General features: G+C 40.8%; 1 long non-coding RNA gene across 1 annotated transcript in view; it reads right to left on the bottom strand.

Annotated features, from left to right (window-relative positions):
- Positions 1–24,779, bottom strand: part of LOC138433872 (uncharacterized) — a 133,564-nt gene that overhangs the window by 19,256 nt on the left and 89,529 nt on the right. The window contains exons 4-5 of the long non-coding RNA XR_011254493.1: positions 23,914–24,102; positions 22,193–22,280 (exon numbers count right to left, since the gene is read on the bottom strand). This is a non-coding gene — a long non-coding RNA (uncharacterized lncRNA). The remainder of the gene's footprint in view (positions 1–22,192; positions 22,281–23,913; positions 24,103–24,779) is intronic.

The following is a 24,779-nucleotide window of genomic DNA, read 5'->3' as shown; positions in this document are numbered from 1 at the left end:
TTTGAATCATCTCGGAAAATATAAGTTAACTAAATTGACAACTCAGGCCTGGTCTGAAGCAGTCTTTTTTTCTTTTCTTTTCTTTTTTCCTTTACTTTTGGCTCTCATAAAATTACCAGAAAAGTATAAAATCCTGGGAAAGTATAGAAATTTGTATTATTGTAACCTTAGGAAGGTACAGAAACAAATATAGAGGTTGATTTTTTTCAACGAATTAAATTAATGGTGCCATTTTAAAATATTAAGTATAACTTTTAAATATTATCACTGCTGTTTAAGGCATGTGAAATAGTTTAAGTAATCCTTCATATTATATTACATTTGTTATTAAAATTTAAATTATTGGAGACATTTTAGTTGTTTAGAATCAATTTTAAATGCTAAAAAAAACTAATTTTCTAAGTTTTATTTACTAGGTATATAAGTTTAGAGCATTAATTATGTCACAGGAGTGGTGAATGTTCCTGTCCATGCTTAAATATTCATGAGACTTTAAGAATCCCCAAAATAGTTTATACACATCAAAGCCCTAAAAATGCAGATACTCCTGGAAAAAAATAATCAACTTTGAGAAATTTATTTAAAGGAAATAACTAAAATATGGACAAAGGTATAGCTATAAGAAGGACTTCCCTTTAGCTCAAAGGGTAAAAAATCTGCCTGCAATGCAGAAGACCCAGGTTCTGTCTCTGGGATGGGAAGATCCTCTGGAGAAGGGAATGGCAATCCAGTCCAGTATTCTTGCCTGGAGAATCCCATGGACAGAGGAGTCCGGTGGGCTACAGTCCATGTGATCACAAAGAGCTGGACACAACTGAGCATTATGTGCCAGATAGCTATAAGAATATTTATTTTAGTATTGTCAAGTGTAGCAAAAATGGAAACAACTTAAATGGTCAAAAATGAGGCATTTGATAGTGATAAACATTCGAAAGTTTGCAACTCATCCTACAGGAGGCTATGTAGAATTAGTCACTGCCCACTGTTGATGGGTCTGCAAAATGGTGCAGCACCTATGCAGGGCAACTTGGTAGTGTCTGTCAAAATTACAAATACAGTTTAACTCAGAAATCCCACTCCTAGGAATTTATCTTAGCAATACACCTGTACTTGTTGGAAGTAACATATGTTTAAGTTTATTCTTTGTCCTTCTCTTTGTATTTATAAAAGATGAGAAGCAGCCTTCTATAGAGGACACTGGTTAAATAAACTATGGTTCATCCACACAATTGTATATTTTGTGGCTGTAGGAGAAAATGAGGATGTTTTTGTGGTACCGATAATGGAGAAGCTCTAGAAATATATTAAGTAAAAAAAAAAGTAAGATGCAGAGCTAAGATGAAGAGCAGGGTAAATAGTGTGTTCCCTTTCATATAAAAAAGCAGGGGAAATAAGGATGTATATTTGCATTTTTTTATTTGCATAAGAAAATACTGGAAGGCTACATAAGGAACTAATAAAAAGAGTTAGCTATGAAGAAGGGTGGGTAGGATGAGAATAACACTTCTTGGTGTTTACTTTTAATATTGTTTTGATTTTTCAATAAGATGAATATATTTCTTCTTCAAAAACTAGGTTAAAATAGGAAAACTGTAAAATAAATTATGATGTGTCTATATGACAGAATATTATATAGTGATTAAAAGTGATGGTGTACATGTATTTATATGTTCAAAATATATAATGAGTAAGAAAAGCAGGTTGTAAAAAGGTAATGTATTATCCTATAATTTGAAGAAGTATATTTACTTCTTTAGTATAACTTCTTAAAACTCAGTAAAGTATCCTTTTTAAACTCAGTAAGTGTCCTTTTGAAAAGTTTACTTGTTTAAGTCCTAAGCCCCAGTAATCTTAGAATATTACTGTTCTTGAAGGGTTTTAAAGATGTAAATTTAAGTTTCATCAAGGTCCTTAAAATAGCCCCTAACCCAGTATGGCTTGTGTTCTTATAAAAAGAGGAAATCTGGACAGATATGTACAAAAGGAAGACATGAAGACACAGGAAGAAAAAAAGGTCATCTACAAGCCAAGAAGAGAGGCCTCAGAAGAAACCACTCCTGCCTACACCTTGAACTTGGACTGCTATACCCTCCAGCACTGTGAGAAAATAAATTTCTGTTGTTTAAGCTATCCAGTCTGTGGTAGCTTGTTATGACAGCCCTAGCAAATGAATACATGATGGATCCACCTTGTCAAAATTTTCAGGAGCTTGTACCACCAGTGCTGTATGAGAATGCCTGTTTTATACCTTCTGCTAGTTAATTAGTCAGCCAAAATATAGTATCCTGTTCTAATTAGTGTTTTCCTCATGTTAAAAAGTTGTAGGACTCTCCTGAATTTGGATGTCATTACACTGCCATGATCAGTGAACCAACTGATTACTCTTCAATGAATAAGGCTGAGCTGGTGAACAAGGTGTATTGTGCCCCACTGAAGAAGGAATCAGTTATCATGCCACCCACACCTTCACGGTCATCATTGCACCCCAATGTGTGGCAGTCCTAGCTAGGGCTACTCCCCACCATTTCTCCTCTTTCCACCCCCTCAAGCCTCACGGTGACTACTGTTTTCCCACTTTTAACACCAAGTCTTCCAGAAACTGGTGCTTCTCTGGTGGCGCAGTTGGTAAAGAATCCGCCTGCTCAGTGTAGGAGACACAAGGGCTGTGGGTTCGATCTCTGGGTCAGGAAGATTCCCTGGAGGAGGAAATGGCAACCCAGTCCAGTATTCTTGCCTAGAAAATCCCATGGACAGAGGAGCCTGGTGGGCTATAGTCCATGGGGTCACAAAGAGTTGGTTATGACTGACCATGCACACACACATGCTTCCAGAAACCACACCTAAGCAAGATGTGGAAGAGGCAAGTATTTCAATCCCAGAAATAATCAGAAAAATCTCCATAATGAGCACAGCTAACGGGCTGAGCACCACAAACAAACAAACGAAAAACCCAAAACCCAGTCTTAAAACTCAGGGATACTTTGGACTCAGAAGTGATTTGCGTTGTATTGCAACATTCTTCGGAGAAGGCAATGGCAACCCACTCCAGTACTCTTGCCTGGAAAGTCCCATGGATGGAGGAGCCTGGTAGACTGCAGTCCATGGGGTCACAAAGAGTCGGACACAATTGAGTGACTTCCCTTTCACTTTTCACTTTCATGCATTGGAGAAGGAAATGGCAACCCACTTCAGTGTTCTTGCCTGGAGAATTCCAGGGACGGGGGAGTCTGGTGGGCTGCCATCTATGGGGTCGCGCAGAGTCGGACACAACTGAAACGACTTAGCAGCAGTTGCAGCAGCAGCAACATTCTTACATCTGAAGCACCTAGCAGCTAAACTAGGATGCTTTACAAGGGAGAACCTGCTGGCCAATTAAATTAGGATGAGGTAATTCATGGAGAATGCCATGAAATGTGAAGAAGGAAGCTAGGAACCAACAGGAAATAGGCTTCTCTGACTGTTAGCAGCAGGAGAATGGAAGTGCATTTGAACCTGAATATATCCCAAAGGCTGAGAGTAACTTCACCCAGAAGGTGTGTACAGCTGGGCAGACCAAGGAGGGTAGTTATGAGCAGGCAGCCCAGAAGGTAGTTCTAAAGATGCATCTGCTTATCTCATAAGATCTCTGCGGCGACCTCCTTGGGCACATGAAAACCTTACTTCTGGTTTATTTCTCTACTTCCTGCCCCATGTTACATTCTTAGAAACTGAAAAGGGCTCTGAAGACAAATGCTCAACAGCTCAGAGAACTCAAATCTTACACAATTGTCAGTGCCTGTAACACAGTACATATTGCTGCAGAAACTTTCATACAATAAAATTAAAAAATATCATTGTGTTACTTACCTGGTTCACTTTGTATAACAGATTTTGGTGGTAGGAAGTCTTTTGGTTTTCACCATGAGTTACTTCAAACCGTTTGTCATGGTAAATTCACTTCCTCTTCCTTTTCTTACATAAACGCATCTAAGGTACTACAGTGTGGTTACTCCACATTCTAATATACCAGAAATATAACTACAATACTTCATCGATGTGCACACCAAAGCTTAATTTTTCAATGCTATTTTCTACGGACACTCTCAGCCTAATATTCTACAGCATAAATATGTTTGGTGATACCTAAGTTAAATGGAGGCTCCTTCCCTCTTTCCTCTCAGTCTAAAGCCTGTCTAACAAGCCTTGCCAGTTTGGAACTCCAGAAATTGATAAGCATCTGCGTAAGTGCAGCCTGGCCACTCCAACAGTTGTGTTTTATCATAGGAAAACATTCCTCATTCCCTTCCCACAGTCTCCACTCCACCTTATGCTGACTTCCTGCCACTTGAACCTAACATCTCTAAATTTCCTGAGATCTCTGGGGTTGATATTATCTTTATATCTTATAATAAGTCCTGATGTTTGATTCCATCATCTCTTTCTTGCCTGGGTAAGTTAATACGTTCCCTCAAGCAAATAAGAGACATCCTATTACACTTCCTTTATCAACGTCAGTGTGGTCTAAGGGAAAAAGGATTCTGAACCAGGAGACAGAAGACTTCAATTCCAGCACCAACTCTTTTTATAACTGGTTATGTGACCTTGGAAAAGCAATTTAAGTCCTCTGTACTTCTAGCATGTAGTTTCCCAACTGTAATAAATATTATAAATCCATTCTGTCCTCATCATTTTTATCATCAAAGAACATTTATCAAATGCCTACTTGGTGATGGCACCTTGCAGGGTGCGGCAGGCAGTCAGAGCCCCTGTTAGTTAGGGGTCTAAAGCAGAGAGTTTGAGCCTCATAGGAGCATTTGATCACAAATTTTACTGCTTTTTGGGGAAACAAGAGGAAAACACATAGTATAAAAAAAATTTTTTTAGCTAAATGTATTTAATATTTTAAAAAATCTGTCCTTTAAAGATTAAATCTAATATATTTTTGGTGTAAAAATATCATCTCATTATTAAAAATGTCATTTCTTCTATGAAATTATGGTCATACTAAATGTTACTTTCTAAAACTGCCCTCACCAAAATAAATTTTTACTTAAAAAAAAAATTTATCTCTGAAAGATTTTCCTAATGGGGGAATTTCAAGTCCAAGGTCTGGTTGGGCCATATCTCCCTTGAGAAAGTGTTTTCATCCCACCTCTAGAAGTCTTCTTCCCCTTCAAGACTCTGTGGTGTGTAGTTTCACCACATTCTGAGTTGGTAGTCTCTGAGCAAGTGAGGACTTCATGTCTGTGCCACCTTTTAGTGTCTGTTCAGTGTGGGTAAGTCCTTTAGCCCCCCTTCCCCTCAGGTTCCTCAACTATAAAATGGGCTTGAGAGAGGTCAGCTTTTATCTGAATGGGTGACAAATACTCTCTTCTTAACCTAACTCTAGTCTGGCTCCTCTAAACTCTCAAGGCCCTGAACCCAGGCTCTGTCCTTGAGACACTGGCCCAGTTTTAGCAAGAATCCTGCTGGGTCAGTTTAGTGGAAAATCTGGCACCCTTGATATCTGATCAAATTCCTCATCCCCTACCCTCAATATCTTATCACCCTGGCTTGCCTTCAGCAAGAATCCTGTTGAGTCAGTCTAGCAACAATCCCATTCAGTCCAGTTCAGTTCAGTCACTCAGTCGTGTCCAACTCTTTGCAACCCTATGGACTCCAGCACTCAGGCTTCCCAGTCCATCACCAACTCCTGGAGCTTGCTCAAACTCATGTCCATGGAGTCAGTGATGCCATCCAACCATCTCATCCTCTGTCATCCCCTGCTCCTCCTGCCTTCAATCTTTCCCAGCATCAGGGTCTTTTCCAATGAGTCAGCTCTTCGAATCAGGTGGCCAAAGTATTGGAATTTCAGCTTCAGCATCAGTCTTTCCAATGAATATTCAGGACTGATTTCCTTTAGGATTGACTGGTTTGATCTTCTTGCAGTCCAAGGGACTCTCAAGAGTCTTCTCCAACACCACAGTTCAAAAGCAACAATTCTTCGGTGCTCAGCTTTTTTTATGGTCCAACTCTCACATCCATACATGACTACTGGGAAAACCATAGGTTTGACTAGACAGACCTTTGTTGGCAAAGTAATGTCTCTGCTTCTTAATATGCTGTCTATATTTGTCATAGCTTTTCTTCCAAGGAGCAAGCATCTTTTAATTTCATGGCTGCAGTCACCATCTGCACTGATTTTTGAGCCCCCCAAAATAATATCTGTCACTGTTTCCATTGTCCCCATCTATTTTCTGTGAAGTGATGGGACCAGATGCCAGGATCTTAGTTTTCTGAATGTTGAGTTTTAAACTCTCCTCTTTCACTGTCATCAAGAGGCTCTTCAGTTCTTCTTCACTTTCTGCCGTAAGAGTGGTGTCATCCGCATATCTGAGGTTATTGATAATTCTTCCAGCAATCTTGATTCCAGCATGTGCTTCATCCAGCCTGGCATTTCACATGATGTACTCTCCATATAAGTTAAATAAGCAGGGTGACAATAAACAGTCTTGATGTACTTCTTTCCCGATTTGGAACCTCTCTGTTGTTTCATGTCTGGTTCTAACTGTTGCTTCTTGAACTGCATACAGATTTCTCAGGAGGCAGGTAAGATGGTCTGATATTCCCATCTCTTGAAGGATTTTCCTCAGTTTGTTGTGATCCACACAGTCAAATGCTTTGGCATAGTCAATAAAGCAGAAATAGATGTTTTTCTGGAACTGTCTCGCTTTTTCAATGATCCAGTGGATGTTGGCAATTTGATCTCTGGTTCCTCTGCCTTTTGTAAATCCAGCTTGAACACGTGGCAGTTCATAGTTCACGTACTGTTGAAGCCTGGCTTGGAGAATTTTGAGCATTACTTTGCAGGCTTGTGAGATAAGTGCAATTGTGCAGTAGTTTGAACATTCTTTGGCATTGCTTTTCTTTGGGATTGGACTGAAAACTGACTTTTTCCAGTCCTGTGACCACTGCTGAGTTTTCCAAATTTGCTGGCATATTGAGTGCAGCACTTTCACAGCCAGATCTCCCCTCCAACACACCCTATTGTGGTATTCCCTTGAACAGTGTTTCTTTTAACAAGTATCATGAATAACTTTTTCTTTAACATGGGATTCCTGAAATGGCATGTATATTTGCATAGCTCTTGGGGCTCCATTCCCTGGGCACCAGCTGTACACAACTTCATCCCTTTCACTGTCCCTTGATAAAGCACACCTGGATGCCAACTGAGTTAAATTAATTCCATTTTAATAGTGGTTCTCAGACAGGAGTGGGCATCAGAGTAATCTTTGTGACCTGATGGACTACAGCCCACCAGGCTCCTCTGTCCATGGAATTCTCCAGGCAAGAATACTGGAGTGGGTTGCTATTTCCTTCTCCAGGAAATCTTCCTGACCAAGGGATTGAACCTGGGTCTCCTGCTTTACAGGCAGATTCTTCACCATCTGAGCTACAGGGAAGTCCAGAGTAACCTCTAGTGCTGGTTTATCATAGGTTACCAGGACCCACACTAGAGTTTCTGATTCAGTAGGTCTGAGGAAGGACTTGAAAATTTGCATTTCTATTAAAGTCCCAAGTGATGCTGCTGTTCTTGCTCGTAGTCCTGGAACCTCACTGTGAAAACCACTGTAAGCGAAGAACTTTGAATTTAGTAATCAAAGTAGAATTTAGTGATCAATCCAACAGTCAATCACTCACAAACTGTACTCTTACTATTTGTAACAAATTATTTATTATGCTTTGGCTTATCTGCTGAATTAGTGACCCCTCAAGGGCCTTCCAGCTAAACAATCTTTGTTGTTTAAGTGAGGGGAGACAAGACAGTGGGTCTTAATTTTGTTGAAGCCTGACTCCCTCTGCAATCTTTCAATTCTCTCCATTACCCCGTCCACCCCACCTATCTAAAGACTCTAACACTCAATGTTATAGGGACCAAGGATGGTGCACAGTGTCTTGGTTTCCTGCCTAAACATGGAGTGTCTTGTCAGCTGTAAGAGGGGTCTTCTGCTTTCCTCAGGGATCTTTCCAAGAGGATCACATCTACATTCTGGCTCTCCTGAGGCTGGAGGGAGGTCATTCCAGGCCGAGCAAATGCTGCAATTTTCTTTCAACAATGTCCATCATAGGCACCAGGTTTCCCAGGTGATACTAGTGGTAAAGAATCTGCCTGCAATGCAGAAGCCAATGTGGGTTCAATCCTTGGCTCAGAAAGACCCCCTGGAGGAGGAAATGGCAACCCACTCCAGTATTCTTGCCTGGAGAATCCCATGGACAGAGGAGCCTGGTGGGCTACAGTCCACAGGGTTGCAAAAAGTTGGCCACGACTGAAATGACTTAGCATGCAGGCAAGATGGGCACTGTGGTGATATATTGCTGTTTCTCTGATAAAGCCTACAGGGCATCTTAAGTTGACATCCAAAAGGAACTGAAGAAAATTTCAATTATATATACAAACACACACACACGAACACCTATCAGTGGCATATTGCCTGTGACATATTTTAATCAATTGTTCTTCAGAGGGTGATGGTCTAAAAGAAAGAAGAAACCTTTCTCTGGGAACTTTGGAAGTCTACTGGCTTTATGGTCTGCCAGAAGCCAGGAAAGACAGCTTAGCAGAATAGGCAGTGAGAAGTATACTGAGCAGCTGCTGCTTCACTCTAGGTCCAGTTTCTCTTAGAAGGAGGCTCCTGTAGGTACATTCACACAGTGGAACGCTTTATTCCCTCAGGCTTTTTCACAAGCCATCACCACCAGGCCTTTCTTAAGAAAACTGATTCTAAAAACAGTCAACTCATGCTAAGTCATTTTTAATTGAGAAAAAAAAAACACAAAACCTAACATGTATGAGGGTTCTTTGTGTGGCAGAAATTATTATAAGGACTTTCCTGGTATTATTTCACTTTACAACAGTCCCATACATACTATTATCGTCATGCTATAAAGAAAACTGAGGTACCAAGAATTAATTAGTTTGGACAAGAGCACACCACTTAGTACAAGGTAAAGGTGGGATTCAAACTAACTCTGGCCCTTGGGTCGGATTTTGTGCTGCTTTTTTTTTTTAAAAAACAGAGGACAACAATCTTTCAGATTAATAAAATCCATGATTCAATATTTTATTGAACCACTTAACAATCAGAAACTGTCCTGGGCTGAATTGTGCCCAACCTTCCTGCTCTCCACTGCCAATATCTCTAAGTCTTAATCCACAGTACTCCAGAATGTGACTTTTAGAAACAGAGTCATTTCAGGGACTTCCCTGGCAGTCCAGAGGTTTAGACTCCAAGCTCCAATGCAGGGGGTCCAGATTCAATCCCTAATTAGGGAACTAGATCCCACAGGCTGCAACTAAGAGTTCACATGCTGCAACTAAAGACCCAGCACAGCCAAACAGATAAATAAATAAAAATAAATAGTGTTGTTGAAGGTGTAATTACTTAAGATGAGGTGATATTGCAATAGGGTGGGCCCCTAACCCAATATGACTGGTGTTCTTATAAGAAGATTGCCATTTACAGACCTTAATAGACATTTCTCCAAAGAAGACATGCAGATGGCTAGTAGCACATGAAAAGATGCTCAACATCACTAATTATTCTCCAGGCAAGAGCACTGGAGTGGGTTGCCATTTCCTTCTCCAATGCATGAAAGGAAAAGTGAAAGTGAAGTCTCTCAGTCCTATCCAACTCTTAGCAACCCCATGGACTGTAGCCTATCAGGCTCCTCCATCCATGGGAGTTTCCAGGCAAGAGTACTGGAGTGGGTTGCCATTGTCTTCTCTGTCACTAATTATTAAAGAAATGCAAGTCAAAGCTACAATGAGGAATCACCTCATACTAGTCAGAATGGCCATCTTCAAAAAGTCAACAAATAACAAATGTTGGAGACAATGTGGAGAAAAGGGGAATCCTCTGACACTGCTGTAGGAATGTAAGTTGGTACAGCCACTATGGAAAACAGTATGCAGGATCCTCAGAAAACTAAAAATAGGATTACCACATGATCCAGCAATCCACTCCTGTTGGTATACCCAGACTAACCTGCAATTCAAACATACACACATCCCTATGTTCATAGCAGCATAGTTCACAATAGCCAAATCACGGAAATGGCCTAAAAATCCATTGACAGATGAATGGATAAAGAAGATGTGGTACATTACATAGTGAAATACTACTCAGCCATATGAAAGAACAAGACAATTCCATCTGCAGCAACGTGGGTGCAACTAGACATTATCACACGAAGTAGAGCAGGTCATAAAGAGAAAGACAAATACCACGTGGTATCACTTACATATGGAAGCTAAAATATGGCACAAATGAATTTCTCTACAAATCAGAAACAGACTCAGACACAGAGAACAGACTTGCAGTTGCCAAGGCTGGGGGAATGAAAGCTTGGCAGTTCAGGGTCGGTAACTGCGTGGATCACAATAAACTGTGGAAAATTCTGAGAGAGATGGAAATACCAGACCACCTAACCTGCCTCTTGAGAAACCTGTATGCAGGTCAGGAAGCAACAGTTAGAACTGGACATGGAACAACAGACTGGTTCCAAACAGGAAAAGGAGTACGTCAAGGCTGTATATTGTCACCCTGCTTATTTAACGTATATGCAGAGTACATCATGAGAAACGCTGGACTGGAAGAAGCACAAGCTGGAATCAAGATTGCCGGGAGAAATATCAATAATCTCAGATATGCAGATGACACCACCGTTATGGCAGAAAGTGAAGAGGAACTAAAAAGCCTCTTGATGAAAGTGAAAGAGCAGAGTGAAAAAGTTGGCTTAAAGCTCAACATTCAGAAAATGAAGATCATGGCATCTGGTCCCATCACTTCATGGCAAATAGATGGGGAAACAGTGGAAACAGTGTCAGACTTTATATTTTTGGGCTCCAAAATCACTGCAGACAGTGACTGCAGCCATGAAATTAAAAGATGCTTACTCCTTGGGAGAAAAGTAATGACCAACCTATATAGCATATTCAAAAGCAGAGACATTACTTTGCTGACTAAGGTCCGTCTAGTCAAGGCTATGGTTTTCCCAGTGGTCATGTATGGATGTGAGAGTTGGACTGTGAAGAAGGCTGAGTGCCAAAGAATTGGTGCTTTTGAACTGTGGTGTTGGAGAAGACTCTTGAGAGTCCCTTGGACTGCAAGGAGATCCAACCAGTCCATTCTGAAGGAGATCAGCCCTGGGATTTCTTTGGAAGGAATGATGCTAAAGCTGAAGCTCCAGTACTTTGGCCACCTCATGCGAAGAGTTGACTCATTGGAAAAGACTCTGATGCTGGGAGGGATTGGGGGCAGGAGGAGAAGGGGACGACAGAGGATGAGATGGCTGGATGGCATCACTGACTCGATGGACGCGAGTCTGAGTGAACTCCGGGAGTTGGTGATGGACAGGGAGGCCTGGTGTGCTGCGATTCATGGGGTCGCAAAGAGTCGGACACAACTGAGTGACTGAACTGAACTGAACTGAAAGCAAGCTATTACATTTAGAATGGATAAGCAACAAGGTCCTACTGTATAGCACAGAGAACTACATTCAGTATTCTGTGATAAACCACAATGGAATAGAATATTAAAAAACAATGTTTACATGTGTATAATGAGTCACTTTGCTGTACAGCAGAGATTAGCACAACATTGTAAATCAACTGTACTTCAATTTAAAAAATAAAAATAAAGAAAAAGATGACTCTTTGAAGACAGATACACACAGCGATAACACCATGTGACTACAATGGTAGGTGTGTGGGAGTTAGGCAGCTACAAGCCAGGAAACACCAAAGATTGCCAACTAAACATCAGAAGCTAGGAAGAAAGGAGTCCCCCCAGGTTTCAGAAGGAATGTGGTTCTGCCAACCAACACCTTGATTTCAGACATCTAACCTCCAGAACTGTGAAGATGACACACTTTTGTTATTTTAAGCTCCCACTCTGTGGCATTTTGGTATGGCAGCCCAAGGAAACTAACATAGGACTGATGCCTTCATTCTGCCTCTCTCTCCCTTCTCCCTCCTAACTACCAAGGACAGCAGTGTCATAAAACACTGGTAGGACAAGGAGGAGAACCTGAGTTGTTCATTCATTCAGAACTTGGCTGGATTCCTGGCACATTGTAGGTGATTAATAAATCTCTGTGGATTGAGTGAACTTTTCCAGCATTTACTAAGGGACTACTCTTTGCCAGGATTACCTAAAAATGTGACAATAAGTCTTAAAAATCAAGAGTAGACAGTGAATAACATTCCACCTTTCAAACTGACAGACAGCTTGATAAATATTAGTCACCAAAATGTCTTTCAGAATCCCCATCACACATGTAAACATGACCGTGTTGATTTGCTTTCTGGGCTTTCCTATTCCATTCATCTATTTTCAAGTAATGCTCCACCTCTTTTCCAATTCCTTGCCCCCCTCTGGTGGAGGTGCTAAAGAATGGGGGAAGGTATGAAAAGCAGATGGCAGGAGGGCGAAGCACACCCCAAAGCTGATCATGAGAGACTGTGCACCACTGTCAAACTGTAGAACAAGCACTCCGAGCAGACGGAGTCCTGGGGATTAGCTGCACAACAATGTGAATGTACTTAAGAACTAAATGTACACTTTAAAATAATTAAAATGATAAATTTTATGTTCTGTATGTCTTACCACAATTTTTTTAAAAGCTTGACACATTTCAGGTAAGTATTATTTTTAACCCTATATTGGAGGAAACGAGGCACTGAAACTTGCCCAAGATTACAATCACAGTGGCAAAGTGAAAGTGAAGTGAAAGGGTTAGTCACTTATTCATGTCTGACTCTTTGAGACTGCATGGACTGTAGCCTGCCAGGCTTCTCTGTTCACGGAATTTTCCAGGCAAGAATATTTGAACCAATAGGCATTTCCTTCTCCAGGGGATCTTCCTGACCCTGGCATCGAACCCAGGTCTCCTGCATTGCAGGCGGATTCTTTACTGTCTGAGCCACCAGGAAAACCCAGTAAATGGCAAAGCTGGGATTCAAATCCAGGACAATCGACTCTAAAGATCTTCCTTGTAATCACTATGATATATAAAAGATAAAATAGTCTCTAATTATTGAAAAAAAAAGAAGACAAAAAGAAAAAGACACCCTCCAGAAAAAACAACACCCACAAAGTGATTCTCTTATAGTTCTGAAGGCCAGAAGTCTGCCATCAGCTGTTCTGGCCAGAATTAAGGTGCTGGGAAGACTGTAGTCGCTCTGGAATCTCTAGGGGAGAATCTATTCCTCGCCTCCTCCAGATCCTGGTGGTTGCTGGTGTTCCCCAGCTTGTGGCTACATTGCTCCAGTCTCTGCTTCTGTGGTCATACTGCCTTCTCCTCTGCTGTATGTGCCAAATCCCCCTCTGCTTCTCTCTTATAAAATCACTGTGATTGTATTTAGGGCCCTCCTGGATAATCCAGGATAATCTTCTACTTCAATATTCTTAACTTCATCGCATCTGCAAAGGTCCTTTTTCCATGTAAGATGACACTGGTTTCAGAATGAGAACCTGCTATCTTTTGGGGGCCATTCTTCAGCCCACCACAGATCCAGGGGAAGGAGCAGCATGGTCTCCAGCCTCCAAGATGAGCCCTGAAGATCCTTTCCTCTTGATATGATCCCTTCCTCTCAATGTGTGAGCCTTTCTGTAATCTCTTCCCGCACTGAACGAGGGCGGTCTCTGTGTTCAACATCTGGTGGAGCAGTGACAGTGTATGAGTTCCAGGCTGAGTCACAAAGGGTGTTGGGTAGTTTCTGCTTTGCTCTTTTGGATAGATTGCTCTGAGGGAGACCAACCATCGTGTGACGACACCCAGGCAGTGCTGTAAAAGGCCCATCTGCAGAGGAACTGAGGCCTCCCATCGACAGCAGGCACCGTGCTGCCAACCATGTGAGTGTGCCACCTTGGAAGTAGATCCTGGAGCCCCAGACAAGTCTCAGATAATGAGAGCATTCTCAGAACTGCCCAACTACCCAGCCAAGATTTCCTGACCCACAAAAACATATGAGACATAATAATGTTTATTGTTTCGATCATTAAATTGTGGGATAATTTGCAGCATAGAGAGTGAAATGAGAGAAGGAGAAACCAAGCCAAACAAACAAACAAACAAAACTATCCTGAAAAAAATTCCTCTTTCTACCCCTAGCATTATATATTTTAAAAATTTCACAGAGAATATTTGGGGCTCACATGGTATTAATCTCTGAAAAAAGGGACAGATTTGAGCGACACAGAGCATTCTACATTCTCAGGAGCAGGGAGGAAAGAGCCCATAGTTTTGTTGTAGCTACTCTGCATCTTCTCATACTGAGGAGTATAATTAGTGTTGGTTGTTACTGCTTATCAGTATACACCCTCTTTCCTTCCAGTGGTAGTGCTCCACTTTCCCTCTAGGGAGCTACTCTGGAAGAACATAAAGGAGCAAGAGAATGAAAAAAGAGCCTATTTGAAGGCACAACTGATTGAAAAATAAATAAACAAAGGAAGCCTCTGGATGCTCGACTTATAAAACTTCAATAATCTGTGTGAGTCGTATATTTAAAGGAGAACCTAGGTATGTGCGTGTGATGCTAGTGCACTGCTCTTCCAACCCTCATAAATTCCCTGGATAAAAAAAAAGATGACGTACACGCTGTTAAAAAATCCAAAGCTTTCCACTGCGTCACAATTAAGTATAGATTAGTTTAAAGCATTCTACAGTATGATTCAATCCATTATCTAATATTCCCTCCCTCTCTGTGGTTAAAACATTGTATTTGTCAGCTCAGGGCCGCTATAGTAAGGTGCCATAGACTGAGTGGCTAAAATAATAGACATTTATTTATAACAGACAGTCTGGAAGTTGGAAATACAAGATCTGGGTGCCAGCAGAGTTGGTGTCTGGTAAGATGGTCAACACCGAAATCAGACTGATTATATTCTTTGCAGCCAAAGATGGAGAAGCTCTATACAGTCAGCAAAAACAAGACTGGGAGCTGACTGTGGCTCAGATCATGAACTCCTTATCGCCAAATTCAGACTTAAATTGAAGAAAGTAGGGAAAACCACTAGACCATTCAGGTATGACCTAAATCAAATCCCTTATGACTATACAGTGGAAGTGAGAAATAGATTTAAGGGACTAGATCTGATAGATAGAGTGCCTGATGAACTATGGATGGAGGTTCACGACATTGTACAGAAGACAGGGATCAAGACCATCCCCATTGAAAAGAAATGCAAAAAAGCAAAATGGCTGTCTGAAGAGGCCTTACAAATAGCTGTGAAGAGAAGAGAAGCGAAAAGCAAAGGAGAAAAGGAAAGATATAAGCATCTGTATGCAGAGTTCCAAAGAATACCAAGAAGAGATAAGAAAGACTTCCTCAGTGATCAATGCAAAGAAATAGAGGAAAACAACAGAATGGGAAAGACTAGAGATCTCTTCAAGAAAATTAGACATACCAAGGGAACATTTCATGCAAAGATGTGTTCGATAAAGGACAGAAATGGTATGGACCTAACAGAAGCAGAAGAGATTAAGAAGAGGTGGCAAGAATACACAGAAGAACTGTACAAAAAAGATCTTCATGACCAAGATAATCACCATGGTGTGATCACTCACACTCACCTAGAGCCAGACATCCTGGAATGTGAAGTCAAGTGGGCCTTAGAAAGCATCACTATGAACAAAGCTAGTGGAGGTGATGGAATTCCAGTTGAGCTACTTCAAATCCTGAAAGATGATGCTGTGAAAGTGCTGCACTCAATATGCCAGCAAATTTGGAAACCTCAGCAGTGGCCCCAGGACTGGAAAAGGTCAGTTTTCATTTCAATCCCAAAGAAAGGCAATGCCAAAGAATGCTCAAACTACTGCACAGTTGCACTCATCTCACACACTAGTAAAGTAATGGTCAAAATTCTCCACGCCAGGCTTCAGCAATACATGAACCATCCACTTCCAGATGTTCAAGCTAGATTTAGAAAAGGCAGAAGGACCAAATATCAAATTGCCAACATCTGCTGGATCATGGAAAAATCAAGAGAGTTCCAGAAAAACATCTATTTCTGCTTTATTGACTATGCCAAAGCCTTTGACTGTGTGGATCACAAGAAACTGTGGAAAATTCTGAAAGAGATGGGAATACCAGACCACCTGACCTGCCTCTTGAGAAACCTGTATGCAGGTCAGGAAGCAACAGTTAGAACTGGACATGGAACAACAGACTGGTCGCAAGTAGGAAAAGGAGTACGTCAAGGCTGTATATTGTCACCCTGCTTATTTAACTTATATGCAGAGTACATCATGAGAAACAGGGGCTGGAAGAGGCACAAGCTGGAGTCAAGATTGCTGGGAGAAATATCAATCACCTCAGATATGCAGATGACACCACCCTTATGGCAGAAAGTGAAGAGGAACTAAAAAGCCTCTTGATGAAAGTGAAAGAGGAGAGTGAAAAAGTTGGCTTAAAGCTCAACATTCAGAAAATGAAGATGATGGCATCTGGTCCCATCAGTTCATGGGAAATAGATGGGGAAACAGTGGAAACAGTGTCAGACTTTATTTTTTGGGGCTCCAAAATCACTGCAGATGGTGACTGCAGCCATGAAATAAAAGACGCTTACTCCTTGGAAGAAAAGTTATGACCAACCTAGATAACATGTTGAAAAGCACAGACATTATTTTGCCAACAAAGGTCCATCTAGTTAAGGCTATGGTTTTTCCAGTGGTCACATATGGATATGAGAGTTGGACTGTGAAGAAAGCTGAGCACCAAAGAATTGATGCTTTTGAAGTGTGGTGTTGGAGAAGACTCTTGAGAGTCCCTTGGACTGCAAGGAGATCCAACCAGTCCATTCTGAAGGAGATCAGTCCTGGGTGTTCATTGTAAGGAATGATGCTGTAACTGAAACTCCAATACTTTGGCCACCTCATGCAAAGAGTTGACTCATTGGAAAAGATCCTGATGCGGGGAGGGATTCGGGGCAGGAGGAGAAGGGCGGTACCAAGGATGAGATGGCTGGATGGCATCACAGACTTGATGGGCATGAGTTTAAGTAAACTCCAGAAGTTGGTGATGGACAGGGAGGCCTGGCGTGCCGCGATTCATGGAGTCGCAAAGAGTCGGACACGACTGAGCGACTGAACTGAACTGAACTGAAGACTCTCTTCCTGGCTGATTGTCTCATTGTGTCATCACATAGCCTCTTCTCTGTACAAATGTAGTAGAGAGAGAAAAAGAGAGATCTCTCGTGTCTCTTCCTCCTCTTTAAGGATCTCAGTCCTATTGGAGTAAGGCCTCAATCTTATGACCTCATTTAACCTAATTTCCTCCTTAAAAGCTCTGTCTCCAAATATAGTCACCTTGCGGTTAGGGCTTCAACATATGCATATTGAGAGGAGGACATAATTTAGTCTATAACAGATATTCACTGCTCACTAAATATCCTCGTGTTTCCTACCATTTCCCAGGCTCCTTATGGTCAGTCGGGGTCATGTGACTAGTGGTAGCCAATCAACTGCAGCAAAAGGTACTTCTGATTAAAGATTTTAAAAGCTTGGTGCAGGACCTTTAGTTTTCTCTACTTTCCTCTTAATGACTCAGAAGCCATATATTCCAGTTGGTGAGGTAGAAGATGACATGGTCTGCATTAGCATGGATCTTGAAATGACTATGCTGCAGCAATACCCACTTCTGCCCCTCCTCGCCACCCCTGCCCTTTGTGATGTTAAGCCTTTTGATATCAGGGTAAATTTGTAGTTAAGCAAAACCTTGTGTTTCCTAATTCTTAATCCTTATCCTTGGAATTACTAAATAAATGGAAAGATAGTTCACTTTCATGGATCTGAAGTCTTTATTATTGTTAAAACGGCAATACTCCCCAATCTGTATATTCAACACAATTCCTATTTAAAAATCTCACTTTTTAAAAACATATTTGACAAGCTAATCCTAAAATTCATATGGAAATACAAGCGACTTCAGAGTATTGAAAATATTGAAAACCATATTGAAAAAAGAACAAGATTGGAGGATTCACATTCTCAATTTTAAAACTTACTACAAAGCTACAGTAATCAAACTTACTACAAAGCTACAGTAATCAAGACAGTATGATACTGACATAAGGCTAGATATATATGTATATGGAATAGGATTGAGAACCCAGGACTTCCCTCGTGGGCCAGTAGTTAAGAATCCGCCTGCTAATGCAGGGGACATGGATTTGATCCCTCGTCTGGGAAGAGCCCATGTGCTGCAGAGCAACTAAGCCCATGTGCTACAACTACTGGAGCCCATGCACCCTACAGCCTGTGCCCTGCAACGAGAGAAGCCACTGCAATGAGAAGCATTGCAACAAAGAGTAGCCCCCACTCACTGCAGCTAGAGAAAGCCCGCATTTAGCACCAAAGTTTCAGTGTAGCCAAAAGTAAAAAAAGAAAAAAGAAAGTGAGAAGCAACTCACAGATTGGGAGAAAATATTTACAAACCATATATGTAATAAGGGTCTTATATGCAGCATATATAAAAAACTTTTACAACTCAACAATAGAAAAAAAAAATCAATTTAATCAATCCACTTGGGCAAAGGATCTGAACAGACATTTCTCCAAAGAAAAAATTAAAATGGCCAGTTAGCACATTAAAGATGCTTAACATCATTAGTCACCAGGGAATGCAAATCAAAACCATGGTGAGATAACCACTTCACACCCACTAGGATGGCTGCAAAAAAAAAAAGGAAAAAAATTGTGGAGAGGATGTAGAGAAATTATAAGCTTTGTACCTTACTAGTGGGAATGTAAAATGGTGCAGCTACTTTGGGAAATGGTTTGGCATTTCCTTAAATAGTTAAACATAGAGTTACCATGACCCAACTTTCTACTCTTTAGTTTATACCCCAAAAAATTGAAAACATATATCAACAAAAAAACCTATACAGGGATGTTCATACCTTATTATTTATAAAAGCCCTAAAGTGGAAACAATGCAAATGTGCATCAGTTGTTGAGTGGATACACATGTGTTCTTTTTTTTTTTTTTAAGATTTGTTGTTTATTTGTTTATTTTATTTCTGGCTGGGTGGATCTTCATTGCTGTCCCTGGGATTTATCTAGTTGCAGCGAATGGGGGCTACTCTTTGTTGCATTGCACAGGCTTCTCATTGCAGCGGCTTCTTTCGTTGTACAGGTTTAGGGTGCACAGGTTTCAGTAGTTGTGGCTTCCAGGCTCTAGAGCACAGGCTCAACAGCTGGGTGCATGGGCTTAGTTGCATGTGAGATCTTCCAGGACCAGGGATCGAACTGGTGTCCCCTGTATTGCAAGGCAGACTCTCAACCACTGGACCACCAGGGAGGCCCCTACACATGTGTTCTTAAGGCCTCCTTAATTTCTGGAATAACCTTTACCTGACCCAAACTTAGAGTCAGCCATTTCTCCAAGTTCTGGTATTTTTCATTAGTGAATTTAGAACCCAAGGTCTGGGCACTAAGTCTACTCATTGCTACTGGGCTAGTTGCTTCTAGGTACTATCAATGGATAGAGCTGGATTTTCTCATTTTAGTTCTAAAAGTAATGCATCCTAATTTATAAATTCATATGATATCTACCTACCCCTTACAGTTTTCTGTGAGTATTTATGGATTTCCCTTGATGGAGTCTTATATACCAGAGCCCCAAGGAAGCAGACTGCATGGTAATCCATGGAAAATGGTGGAACATGTAGTAAGAATGAGAAATTAGCTTTAGGTACTGTAAGCCTTTGAAATTTGGGATCATTTGTTACAATCAGCCTAATCTAGCCTAATCTGACTGTTACAGTAATTACGCACAAAGCGCTGCGCTAGATCCAAATAGCCATTTTAATATAAGTAGCAAGAACTATTAGGAAGTTAAAATCTTGTTTGCTTTCACATAAATCAGTAAGGCATCAGCAGAGTAGAAGTCCCATCAGAAATTTCAAACGGCCAAATTTTGTAAAAAGCATCTGGTACTCAATTCTGAAATAAGAAGGGCCAGTTTCTATATAACAGAGGTTAAAACTCTAGGAGAAACAGGGTAACAAGGGCCATGTTTTCCACATAAAAATCTCTTCACTAGAATATGAGGACTTCATGTCACTGTACAGATTTATGAAGAAAACAGAATTCTTAATAGAGCCTCGGGCATCTGCTCATATCATGGAGGGAAAGCACTCCCAGAAGCAAGTAGACAACATTTGCCTAGAACCTGCTATTATTACATTCTGTGCATATGGTAGCTAAAAACTCATTAGTTCTATAATTCTGGCTGAAGTTGGCAAGCCACCTCCAGAAATATTTCATACAAGCAAAGTGACAGAAGGCAATTTCCTTTGTTACAGGATGAGCTGGTTAGGGTAGTGGTCATGCACACACACAAAAATCAACCAGATAAGAGTGGAACTACTCCTATGAAATTTATTCTCAGCTTTTGGCAAGTCAGTTTTCATGTCAATGGCCTCATGTTTGTCATCTAAGAATACAGTATTGGTCTGACTTACATAATTTCTTTCAAATAGGATTAGAAAATATATTTCAGTAGCCACCATGAGACAGATATATATTTATTTTGTAGAAACAAAAAACCAGAGTGTAGTCACTTTGTTTTAATTTTCCTCCCACAGCCTCAGTTCCTTCTGCAGGGAACTGTTTGTTTCCCTCCCCATCTGCATGGTACCCCATGCGGAGTACCATCCGCATCCTCTTTCTTTAAGTAAAAATATCCCTGTAATATGTTGAGGCTCCCTATGACCCTTCAACACGAAGAGCTGACCCCACCCTTATCCTCAGGCTCTAGTGATGAATACAGGACCCAAACTTGACCAATTAGAATGTCAATATATCCTGTCCTCATAACTGGCTCAGAGACGTGTACCTGACACAACTTGGGCCAATGAGAGACTCCCTCAGGTTTTGTGCTGAAGTATTTACAAAGATACTCTCTTTCCAGTGGATAGAATGCAAGCCTGGAGTTGTTTTTGGAATCTTTGCTACTACTTCAGCAGAGCCTGTCAGACAATGCAGCTGCAGAGAAAAGCAGAACTAAGAGATTCCTGACTTTATCTTTTGTGTGAAAGTGAAAGTGAAGTCGCTCAGTCCGACTCTTTGCAACCCCATGGACTGCAGCCTACCAGGCTCCTCCCTCCATGGGATTCTCTAGGCAAGAGTACTGGAGTGGGTTGCCATTTCCTTCTCCAGGGGATCTTCCCGACCCAGGGATCGAACCCTGGCCTCCTGCATTCACTTTAACCTCTGAGCCACCAGGGAAGTGACATGCACACACACAAAAATCAACCAGATAAGAGCGAAACTACTCTTACGAAATTTATTCACAGCTTTTGGTAAGTCAGTTTTCATGTCACTGACCTCCTGTTTGTCATCTAAGAATACAGTATTGGTCTGACTTACATAATTTCTTTCAAATAGGATTAGAAAATATATTTCAGTAGCCACTATGAGACAGATATATATTTATTTCAGTAGCCACCAGGGAAGTCCTGGATCCAAATAATCTCAAAGCCACAACCCAGGGCTTTTTTCATTTAGATGAGTCAGTAAATATCCTTTTTACATTTAAACCAGTTGAATTTCTTTCATTTGCAACCATAAGAATTCTGACTAACAGTTACAGGACAAACAGCCAGAAAAATATAGTCCTCCCTGACCTTACTTATCTCAATGACAAGTCATTGAGCCAGAAACACAATACAAATAAAATTTCTTCCCAATATAGTACATTTTCCCCAAAGAATCTCAAAGCTTTTACAACCTCAGAAAACAATACCCTGGAATGGAAGAGACACTTTGAAAAGAAGACCTAACTCTTGTTCATCGAGTTGAAAATAACATCAATCTTTTCCTGAGAACAGGCTATGTACCAAGACCTGTACAAGGTATTTTATAGCTTTATCTTATTTAACATTCACTATTTTATTAGGTTGGTGTTATTATGCCCCCTTTATAGATAGGGATGTGGAGGCACAGAAAGATTTATTTTCCTGAAGTGATTCAGCTCAGAAATGACCTCTCCAGCATTTAAATTCATGTCTTTCTGGCTCAACATCTGTGCTCAACACTGCTCATCTCTTTACTTATGCTAATGTTATGTCAATATTAGCCTTTCTATCAATACTTGCCCACTCACCACTGACAACTGGCCTTCTGCCTCCTAAAGTCCTAGTCGCATTGTGTGAATCAGACACTTTACCTGGCAAGGTAATTAGATCCAGATCCATTCATTTGGATATTTAAGCGTGGGACCTAGAAGGATATTCACTCAGTGGTAGATTCTTGACCTGAAAAGGCATATATGTTACTGGTAAGATGTACTTTTTTAATGTAAGGAACAATATGGTCCTACATCTTTAAATTTTTCAGTAATTTACTCATGTTCTCATGTATAACTTTTCTAGGATCTCCCCTGTGAAGATTTCCCCTTGAATTGTCCGAGACTCTCGGGGTCTTTCTTGGAATAAAATAATCCACTTAGTCAAACCTCAAAAAAGAAAGAACTGGAAATGTGATTGGTTCTCCAGCAGTATCAGCCTTGTCCCTGTTACACTGCATCATGTTTCAGTGCTGATCTCGTGCTGGCTGGCGGATGCCTGCCCATCTCAGTTAGCCTGGATTCTCATACGTGGCATCCAAGATCAAACCTTGGTTGACTTGCATTCACTTGTTCAACACAATGCGGGAGAGCCGGGTCTCACAGAGAATCCAGCTGTCGGAAGTTTGTGTTTAATCCAGGTCACCAGTTTATACTTACCCTTCCCTCTTGGTGCCACATTTTTTGGAAGCTGTAGTGTCCTGTTCTACCTGAAGACAGGCCCATGTTGGTTGACCTTGATAGGTTATTGAACTTTAATTAGAAAAACAGAAGGTCTCTGCTCTTCTATCTCAAGAAGTCTTTTCATTAAGAGAAAGGTGCTAATGGCCTTTATATTTGCATGATTAAGGAGGGTGCATTCAAAGGATTCCCTCATTAATAATGAAACTCCTGGTTTAGTTATTGTCCCCACCCAAGAACACAGACATCGCTAAAAGGTTTTCTAAAATGGTACCTCACCAGGCACCCTATGCCATCTTGAGTCAGAGGCTCAACAAGTTATTTAGTAAAGCAGGCTGACTGACAGAGAAAGACATTGACTTTCTGACTTTGCCTAAAGTCCCAGTCCTGATGCCTAAGACCTTGTTATTCTTCTGGCCCTTCCTTAAGTTCCACCCATATTAGCAAGGGGCCACCTCTGTTCAGGAGTTCATATAGCAGGTCAGGTTTATATTCCAGGGGAAGGCAACTTCATAGTATCAAGGGCTAATAAAAGGTAATTATTTCCATAATGATTAATATGAAAAATTAACATACATTTCCAGAAGCTCACCCTCCTTTCACCCATTAACTGCCACAAACACGTTAAATAACACTCCATTGTCTTGAATAAACAATAACAGAATAAAGAAAACTTTGTGTAACCATTCTTGGAAATGTTAATGCTGGACTTGATGCAAGAATTACTGAATGTTCTATGGAGAACACGAAAAGCCAGAACTATAAACACTGTTTGGTGAAATGGCCAATTCTGTAAAGGAGAAATGGGGCAGAAGTCGGTCAGTATCCCCCACTGTACAGTCTGCGTGTATTTTGAGAGCCAAAAGCAGTTAGGAGACAAGAAGAAGAATTTTTTCATAGGCTTGATGATAAATTATATATTTATGATATTTATCTGTATTTTTATGTATTTCAAATAACTCATGATTTTAAAGCACATATAGGTTATTTGAAATACATAAAAAATATAGATAATAGTACTCATAAGCCTCCCAGATTTAACATATTTTCACTTTCTGCTCCATTGTATTAGTTTCCTAGGGCTGCTATAACAAGTTATCACAAACTTCATGGCTTAAAACAACAAAAATGTATTCTCTTACAGTTATTCCAGAAGTCCAAAATCAATATGTCAGCAAAGTTGATTCCTTCCGGAGAGGCTCAGAGGGAGAATCTTTGCCATCCATTGTGGCAGCTGCCAGCAATCGTTGGTGTCTTCTGCCTTCTCTCCACTTCTAAGGATACAGTCAGTCCTTGGTATCTGTGGGTCCTGCATCCACAGAGTCAACTAACTGCAGATAGAAAAATATTCAGGAAAAAAAAAACCTCTAGAAAGTTTCAGAAATCAAAACTTTAATTTGCCACACAGCCTGCAACTATATACATAACATTTACATTGTATTTACAACTATTTACATAGTATTAGATATTAGCAGTAATCTAGAGATGATTAAAAGTATGCTGGCAAAGGATGTGTATAGGTTATAGGCAAATACTACATTGTTTTATGTGAGGGACTTGTTCTGTTCAGTTCAGTCGCTCAGTCATGTCCGACTCTTTGCGACCCCATGAATCGCAGCACGCCAGGCCTCCCTGTCCATCACCAACTCCCGGAGTTCACTCAGACTCACGTCCATCGAGTCAGTGATGCCATCCAGCCATCTCATCCTCTGTTGTCCCCTTCTCCTCCTGCCCCCAATCCCTCCCAGCATCAAAGTCTTTTCCAATGAGTCAACTCTTCGCATGAGGTGGCCAAAGTACTAGAGTTTCAGCTTTAGCATCATTGCTTCCAAATAAATCCCAGAGCTGATCTTCAGAATGGACTGGTTGGATCTCCTTGCAGTCCAAGGGACTCTCAAGTGAGGGACTTGAGCATCCCTGAATTTGGGTAGAAATCTGTGGACACTGAAGGGTGACTACACTTTTCCTTGGATTTAGGGCCTACCCGAAATCAGGATCTCAAGATCCT

Source organism: Ovis canadensis, chromosome 2, assembly GCF_042477335.2.
Source record: "Ovis canadensis isolate MfBH-ARS-UI-01 breed Bighorn chromosome 2, ARS-UI_OviCan_v2, whole genome shotgun sequence".
NCBI classification, from domain to species: Eukaryota; Metazoa; Chordata; class Mammalia; order Artiodactyla; family Bovidae; genus Ovis; species Ovis canadensis.
Note: the sequence above shows the minus strand (reverse complement) of the source record. Positions and strands in the feature narration are given on the sequence as shown.